Source organism: Corythoichthys intestinalis, chromosome 15 (assembly GCF_030265065.1).
Source record: "Corythoichthys intestinalis isolate RoL2023-P3 chromosome 15, ASM3026506v1, whole genome shotgun sequence".
NCBI lineage: Eukaryota > Metazoa > Chordata > Actinopteri > Syngnathiformes > Syngnathidae > Corythoichthys > Corythoichthys intestinalis.
Window position 1 is genome coordinate 24,698,023 of NC_080409.1, and position 7,940 is coordinate 24,705,962.

Sequence of the window (7,940 nt, forward strand, 5' to 3'; positions counted from 1 at the left end):
ACGCGGTGCCCAGAGCGCCGTTATTACTACATCCAGTTTTCTTTGGGTGGGCCGGGCGTGAGCCCCCCCGCCCCTGATTATAAATATTCTTGTAAGTTAATTTTGCTGCTGACACTGCCTTTCGGGGTCATCATCATGTTGTGCCCCCCCTGCCCCAAAAGTGAAACTCCGCGTATGGCAGTGCTTCTTAATTATTTTCTGTTACGCCCCCCCAAGGAAGACGTAAATGTTTCGCGCCCCCCCCCCCCCAAACTCTCTGCCGCCACTGTAAATAGTATCATTTGTCTATAAAATTACTATTATAAATACACATCTGCCTAACATTGTCCTTTTTTTTCTTCTGAAGAAAAAAAGTAACATAGATCAACTTATAATAAAATATAACTTTATTAAAATTATTTTGTTTGTAACAGAGAAGACTTGACGCGCATCAATTTGCCTGAATTAAAAAAAAAAAAAAGTCACATCCAAACTGTAAAAAATACACTCAAGCGACAGTACATTTTTGACCATTTGATACAGAAAAATAAAATGTAATAAAATCAGTAAATAATAACAAATTAAAATTGATTAGAAACATTCACTCATGAGGACAATATGCCAAAAAATTTGACCGAAAAAACAAAACTGAATAAAAGAAAAAAAGAGTGTCCTTGGACAGAAGGACAGTTTTTATTTTTGCTGCTCACAGTATTACCTCCTTTGCAATAGTGTGGAGTTCTTTTGCAATGAGCATGCGAACAATGCTCACTAGTTTACCGATATAACACTGACAAAGCAGGACGATTGTTGGCAATATTCGGCACGTTTTCGCTGAAAAACAATCAAGCGGTTTATCAATGAGATTGGGGTCTAATGTCTTTAAGTGGCGTCTTAATTGATTTGGCTTCTGGCTGTCCGCTATAATTATTTTTAGACACAGTTTCCCCATCACCCACTGTATTAAAAGTCAAAGCTAAAGAGCAAACGGCACGAAAAAAGCGCATTCTCGGCGGCCGAGGTAGAACCGTAGGTGAGGGCGGTCGTCGTGACGATCCCAAGCCGAAAATGGCACTTCTCGGGCGGCGACGTGAGAACCGGTGTTCGGCTATTCCTTACTACGCGGTAGTGTTGTATCGGTCGCGAACGATTCGTTCTTTTTGAACGAATTGTTTGGGTGAACGAGACCGAACTAATCACCATCTGCACTGATTCGTTCTATGAAGTTGGTAACTTGGTGGCGCTTGTTCGCTGCGTGGGAGGGCGTCGAGCAAGCGGCAGCGTCTTCTGACATCGCACACGACCAATCAGACGCCAGCCTCATCGCGGGCAGGGGAGGGACCGGAAACAGAATCAGGGCGTATGTCACTCACTTCCACGTGTGGCCAATAAGCAGCCAGCGTGCAGGCAGGAGGGAAAGACTGAGTTTTGTCACTTCCCGTTCAGTGATTCGGTCCTCCGGTTCCTGACCTAGCTTGCTGCTAACTTGACTTTCCAGTAATGACTATGCGGTGAACGAGTCATAAAATGAAAGGAAATTACTTTGTCACATATTTGTTAACGTGGAGCCTATCAAATGCTGCTCAAACAGACAAAAACACCACACAAATCTAGCGAGCATGGTTTAGTGTTCTACTTTTCTCAACAGACTCGGGACTGTACCTATGACGATATACTATCAAATTTACAGTAATTTAAAACACGCATAGCTACGAGGCAAGCAAAAGCTGAGCTGCGGTCGCGTGACGGCAGTGAAGCGGGCAGAGAACTGCCATGGAGGCTTCATGGCAGCGATATTTACCTCATATGTGCACAGAAAAAAAATAATATTTAGTATGATCACCATAATACGGATTTGCAATGAAACTGTATACACATGTCAATTTTTTCCGAGTGTTTTTTTTTTTTTTTTTTTCGTGTCAGAGGGTGTCGGTTGGTTTGACAAATTATGTCAATCCGTCCATCATGTGCTACTCAAGCGCCCAAAAACAAAGCGCGCGGACACGGGAGATGTCGCAATATGTCTACATTTTTTTTAACAGACTAATGAGAGTAGAAAGGCGACATCATAAAGAGCAAACAATTATTTCTCGTCAGCGTTTGACGATCTGAGATGCGGGGACGACAGGGGAGCTGATCGGATTGTTTTATTTATTAATACCAGTGCAAAAATTCAATACGATCATCTTAATAATAAAAAATAAAAATACAACAGAGCGAGAGATAAATATGATGTGTTGGTCGTTCCATATTTAGAAATTAAACTTTCGATTTATTTTTATTTTCGTGACAGCAAGCATGCCGCGCTGGCTGGTGGGAGCAGCATTGTATATGTGAGCAAGATCATGCTAAAGAAAGTCCGTGCGCCCCCGACCCCAAACCCCCACTTCCCCCTCAAAAGGAAAATGTTTAACCGTGTCCTAAATCGAAATGCAAGCACGAGCCATGACTTTGAGCCCATAGAACTAGGACAGACGACGCGGAAGTTCTCCCTCGCTTTTGGAGCAGCGGGAGGGAGACGAGGCTGTCTGTGAAAGCAGAATGATATCGCCTGTCACTCATTTCTGAAACTACGACGAGTGGTCAATGTGCAAGAGAGGGAGGGACCAAGCAATGTCACTTCCCATTCAGTTATACTGCGAAGCGGTCTTTGGTGATTCGTTCGGCAACGTCACTTCCCGTTCACTAACCGAACGATTCATTTGGGCGGGGAGGGAGATGAGGGGGGCGAACGATTCGTTGAACGATTCGTTTGAACGAATCTTTTTACTGAACGAACCGGAATGGATTCGTTTACTCAAGTGAACGACAGATCCCGTCATTACTACGCGGCGAAACGACCTACACAATGCTCAGGGCGCTTGCGCATGCATCCACACGCATGCGCACATCGGTTAGAAGCGGCCAGTACTCAGTATTTTTGTTTTTATTTAGTTATTTAGAACCTTTTCACTGCCTCAAAGATACTTTTTGCATGTATTACCCTCTCATACTTTTAACCATTGTGGTTTTTTTGTGTTAGCTTTGAAGCAGTTGACCACATTAGTCACGTAGCGTATTTAAACCGTCCTTATTTGATATAACTACATTTAAGTATTTTCTGCAGGCATTTTTTTAGTACGTTATTCCTGTATGCATCTAAACAAAACAAGTTTAGAGCGCACGGTAGTACTTCAGGTGTCAAATTTGACTAATGTAGGACGTTTCGCAGATGTAGCATATTTTGGCAGAACACCGGACAAGACAGTGGGTCGCTGCGTGAGTGAGTCCGGTCGGAAACTGGCTTTCGAAAACGGCGGCAGTGTGCACTATCCTAGTCCCCTCACTATCCACTCGCGGGGGCCTGCGCTTGTCAGTGACGTTCCTTATTCTCGCTATATGAATATACAACTTTAGTATTTGTTAATAATACGCTCTGTGTGTAGTATCATCCATCGATTTTCCTTTATAAATGAGCACTTTTAAGCGAAAGCAAGAAGTAACAACGGGAACATTTTTAAACAGGCATTTCACGGGAGAGCATTTCGACTCTTCGGCCAATCACGGGAGAGCATTTCGACTCTTCGGCCAATCATATGAGAGGAGTCTGGCTGCAGCCCGCCTCTCTCAGTACCCTGCGCCGCTCTTCTCAGTACCAATCCCGCAGACAGGAAATGACGCAATACCGCAGCTCTCAGTCCCCTCAGACCGGAAATGTCGTCAACCCTTGCGACGAAAACAAGTTACCGTGTTTTCTTCGCGAGAGGTGAAATAACGTAAGTGGCCGCACTGAAAAAAGTTTTTAAAAGCGTATGCATGTTTAAAAATGTTAAATAGTTAAACAACACTTGCGGTGAAAATATGAAGTGTTTATTCTGAGTTGAAAAGACCGTACTTATATCTAGTATTCTTAATGTAATTTAAATAATGTCTTCCTTTACTTACTGCATGTGACTTTGCTCTACTTATATTGTTTAATACGTACTGATGAATTCAGCAGCGAATTGGCTAATGCTGCTAATGCTTTTTACATTTTTTTTCCCACAATGAACAGTCTTCTTTGTGTAGTTTTCATTATATTGCACTCTTATTTTTCATTATGTACATGCCTGCCATTCGCAGCTCGCTGTTTTTGTTGTTGTATGGTATTGTTATTTTGTCTTCATTTGTTTTGTCTGGTCCTTTGTAGTTTGAATGTTGTCACATGATCCAAATAGGACAAGGTTGTAATTTTTTCTTGATATTGTTACTCTGCTTAGCTATATATTTTTTCATTATTATTATTATTTTTTTTACTAGCTCCAAGATCACCACCCCATTGGGAAGAAACTAAATCACGACCCCCAAAAGGTAGTCTTCCCATGCAGATACAGGGATGTCACACAGATCCAGATGGAAGTAAGTAGCATAAGTAGTAATGTACTTTAGATTTTGGACTGTGCTGAACACTTTTTTTTGATAGACATCGAACACTGCAAAACCCACTGTGCAGACAGGACCAATGGTGACAATATAAGACCATGCCGAGCTTCATGGACGGTTCAAACTCATCCTGCCCAGGAACGGCTGGTATGTTTTTATGTCTGAGACAAATGTTGTGCTCAGTGGAAATCTGGATAGGCTTATTAGTCCTTATATTAGTTAACAATTGGACATAATTGATTATTTACTCTTTGTTTATTTAACCAATCAACATTCTCATTAGCTTATGCAAATCTTGAATATAAAGAGGCCAGAAATGGTGTTGATTGTCTAAAAAAAGAAAGTTTGATTGACACGTGCTGACTTTTGGAACGTTGGCCTGAACAATGAAATGGAATCAACTGTGAATTTTGAGGATTTAGTTTCTCTAAAGAACATAATGTCACTTGTACAATTAAGTAAAATGTAACTTTTTGTGTTTGTTTTTTTGCAGATATGAAATGCATATTTATAACTTGTCTAACAAGTAGCTCATTCAAAGGTATAAAAAAGTATTTTTTTGGCGTGTGTAGGGTATTATTTTAACTATGTAGCCTACAGAATGCTTGTATGGGCTCATGTAGGTGTCTGCGTACGTTTGTATTTATATAACATATGTCCGTGTGTATAGATTATGTATTTTTCAGGGAAGGACCATATTTGTGGCTGACCCCTATGTTGTTGCAACATGGTGAAAGCCTACAGGATGTGACCCACACATGCATTTGCCTGTAAGGCTGATTAGTAACAACTACAACTTGGAGCATTGGTTCATTTTCAAAGAACAGTCAAATCATAACAAATTAAATGATCCAAATTCCAATTATTTGTGGGAAGAAAAACAGATCCAATCATGAGATCAGAGAACTATTGTTATCTCTAATGAAATTCAGTATCCATTCATATTGGCATGGCGTTTCCATGATGATCCAGAATATCAATGCAGTAGGAGTTCCCAAGCATCCTGCAGATGGAAGAGGATGAGCACGAACTACAATGTCTTGGAGCCATTCAAGTTCTGTTTCAACCATCTGGAAGATTGATTTACCTTTTTTGAGGACATTGTTGACTAAAGAAAATATCTGGTATTCTCTCAATAATAATAAAAAATAATAAAACTAAAAAAATAAAGTTTACCACATTAGAACTGGTTGTCTTGAGTTCATTTTTCTACACTTATAAATTAGTTGGTTTTTTTCTTTTATCCCAGATGTTAGTTGTAGGTAGTTTTAATTACCTGTGATGAAGGCGGGAGTGCTTGCCGAAAAATGTCAGGTAATTAAAACAACCTACAACTGTTGTCTGGGATAAAAGAAAAAAACAACTAACACATGACAACTATTTTGTCATTTCTGTTTGAAATAAAGGTGTATTTCCTGGAGCAGAAAGTTTAATATAGTTTCTGAATTAGTTAATTAGGATCTTCACCCACATGAATGAATTTAAGTAGCAAAATGAAAGACAAAACTGGTTTGGTTGCAACATTGAGAGAATATTACGTTTTTGATACATTAAATTGTAATGAAGCTATATTAATGTGTCCGTTCATAAAAATGTAAGGATGACAGCAATTTCTAATTCTCAATTGGAGTATATTTTACAATCGACAAACTAAAGTACACACTGTGATAGGTCACAGGCGATCTTGCAGTCACTAATTAAACCTTTATTGCAGTAGTGTGTATTTTAATTTTGATGTACTGTAACCGTGTTTTTCATTTTGGTAAAATCAGCAGGCTTTAACAAACTGACCGCGCTTAAAGAGTTAATCTCCCGATTTCACCAAATCAATTTAAGGAGCATGGAAATAAATTATTATTTAAATAATAATGAGTGATGCTGAAACCGAAAATAAAAGACGTGCGAAAAGAAAAGTAAACTAGTATTTACGTTCGAATGGACGCCAACTATTACGATAAAACCGGAAGCTCGGAGCTCGAGCGCTGCTTCATGTTGTCATTTCCGGTCTGAGAGCTGCGATATTGCGTCACTTCCTGTCTGCGGGATGGGTACTGAGAGAGGCGGGCTGCAGCCCGACTCTCTTGGATCATATAGACCCTACCCACGTGACGTCACAACTCCGCTCTCCTGAATGGTACCGCCCAATTGTCCGTCAAAACATAGTGTTAACCTGTTACGGCTACGTACATTCCTCCTATTTATGGCGTGTTTTTCTGCTCCTTAACATTAATAATCAAAATGGTGAAGGCGTGTGTGGCTGTTGGTTGCACTAACAGAGAAGATGGAAGGAGAGACTTGAAGTTTTACCGTATTCCGAGGGATCCAAAGAGGAGAGCGAAATGGACGGCTGCAATTCGACGTGAAAACTGGGCACCAAAAACATCACCACAGACTATGTAGTAGTCATTTTATATCCGGTAAGATGCATTTAAGATATACTTAGAGGGTTTTGGGCTGACAAATAACCACAATTAAGATCATTGCTAGGCTAATCGCCGACAACATACACGTATGTATGTAGTGAGAGTGCTATCGCTAAACCATATATAAACATTAAAAGCCTTAACTCCATTGACAAACGACATGAAATACATTAGACTTGACAGTGGATGTTAGCAATAACAAAAGATTTTGAATTGAAAATTTCGTAACTCACCTTTCCAAGCACAAGATAGATTCCTGCCGAATTTTCGTGGACGAGGACCTGTTTCACCCAACCAGCAACGAAATATTTATAAGCCTCCAAGCTCTTGAAGTTTTTCAAATTTTCGTGAGAATAGGCTGATTTTGTGTGGACAAGATAATTGTAAATATCAGCGTAGCAGATGTCAGGCAGACAGGGCGAAGACAGTGGGTCGAAAAACATCGAGTTGGGCATCAAATATGGATCTGGCGACTGTATAGAACGAAGCTTTTCCACATAACGCCTTTTATGCAACACATCCAGTGAGTTTACGGCATCAGAAAGCACCGGGTCTTCCATGAAATGCATTTTAAATTCCTCGATCAATTGAAACCAATGCTAATACAGAGACAAAATGACGGACAAGTGGGCGGAACCATACAGCGAGCACGTGGTTTTGTGACGTCGGTGGGTAGGGTCTATAGCGAGAGCGAGTGGATAGTGAGGGGAAGAGGATAGTGAACCTACAGCGGCACACTGCTCTTCATATTTGTTTTCTGTGTGTGCTGAGTGCTCTTCCTTAGTTCAAAAATACTGCGCGCACTCTGAAAATGAGAGCACCACTGCCACCCACTGAGTGGATGTACAAGTACACTATTCCAGTACTGTTAAAAAAAAAAAAAAAAAAAAAAAGCATGTTCCCCGAGGTCACATGCGCCCCCCTGGCATCGCTCTGCGCCTCTCCATGGGGGGCGCGCCCCACTATTTGAGAAGTACTGGCCTATGGTTTAATATAATTCCTCATTTATTAATGAACTTACTCTTCTGCGATAACATCACACCAGTGGCGGGAAATTTTGGATTAAGCAATTCTATGTTTTATTAAATAAAAAATACGATTTAAAAATCTGATTTTACCGTTTTATGAAGTACGTTT

General features: G+C 40.4%; 1 long non-coding RNA gene across 2 annotated transcripts; it reads left to right on the forward strand.

The window, feature by feature from the left end:
* The first annotated feature begins 287 nt into the window (after positions 1-287).
* On the forward strand, positions 288-5,583 carry LOC130930650 (uncharacterized). Of its 2 annotated transcripts, XR_009067089.1 has the most exons (4): positions 288-3,734; positions 4,258-4,356; positions 4,421-4,527; positions 4,874-5,583. It is a non-coding gene; the product is annotated as an uncharacterized LOC130930650 (long non-coding RNA). The 2 variants fall into 2 exon arrangements; XR_009067088.1 differs by having other exon boundaries at positions 291-3,734; positions 4,421-5,583.
* Positions 5,584-7,940: the final 2,357 nt, after the last annotated feature.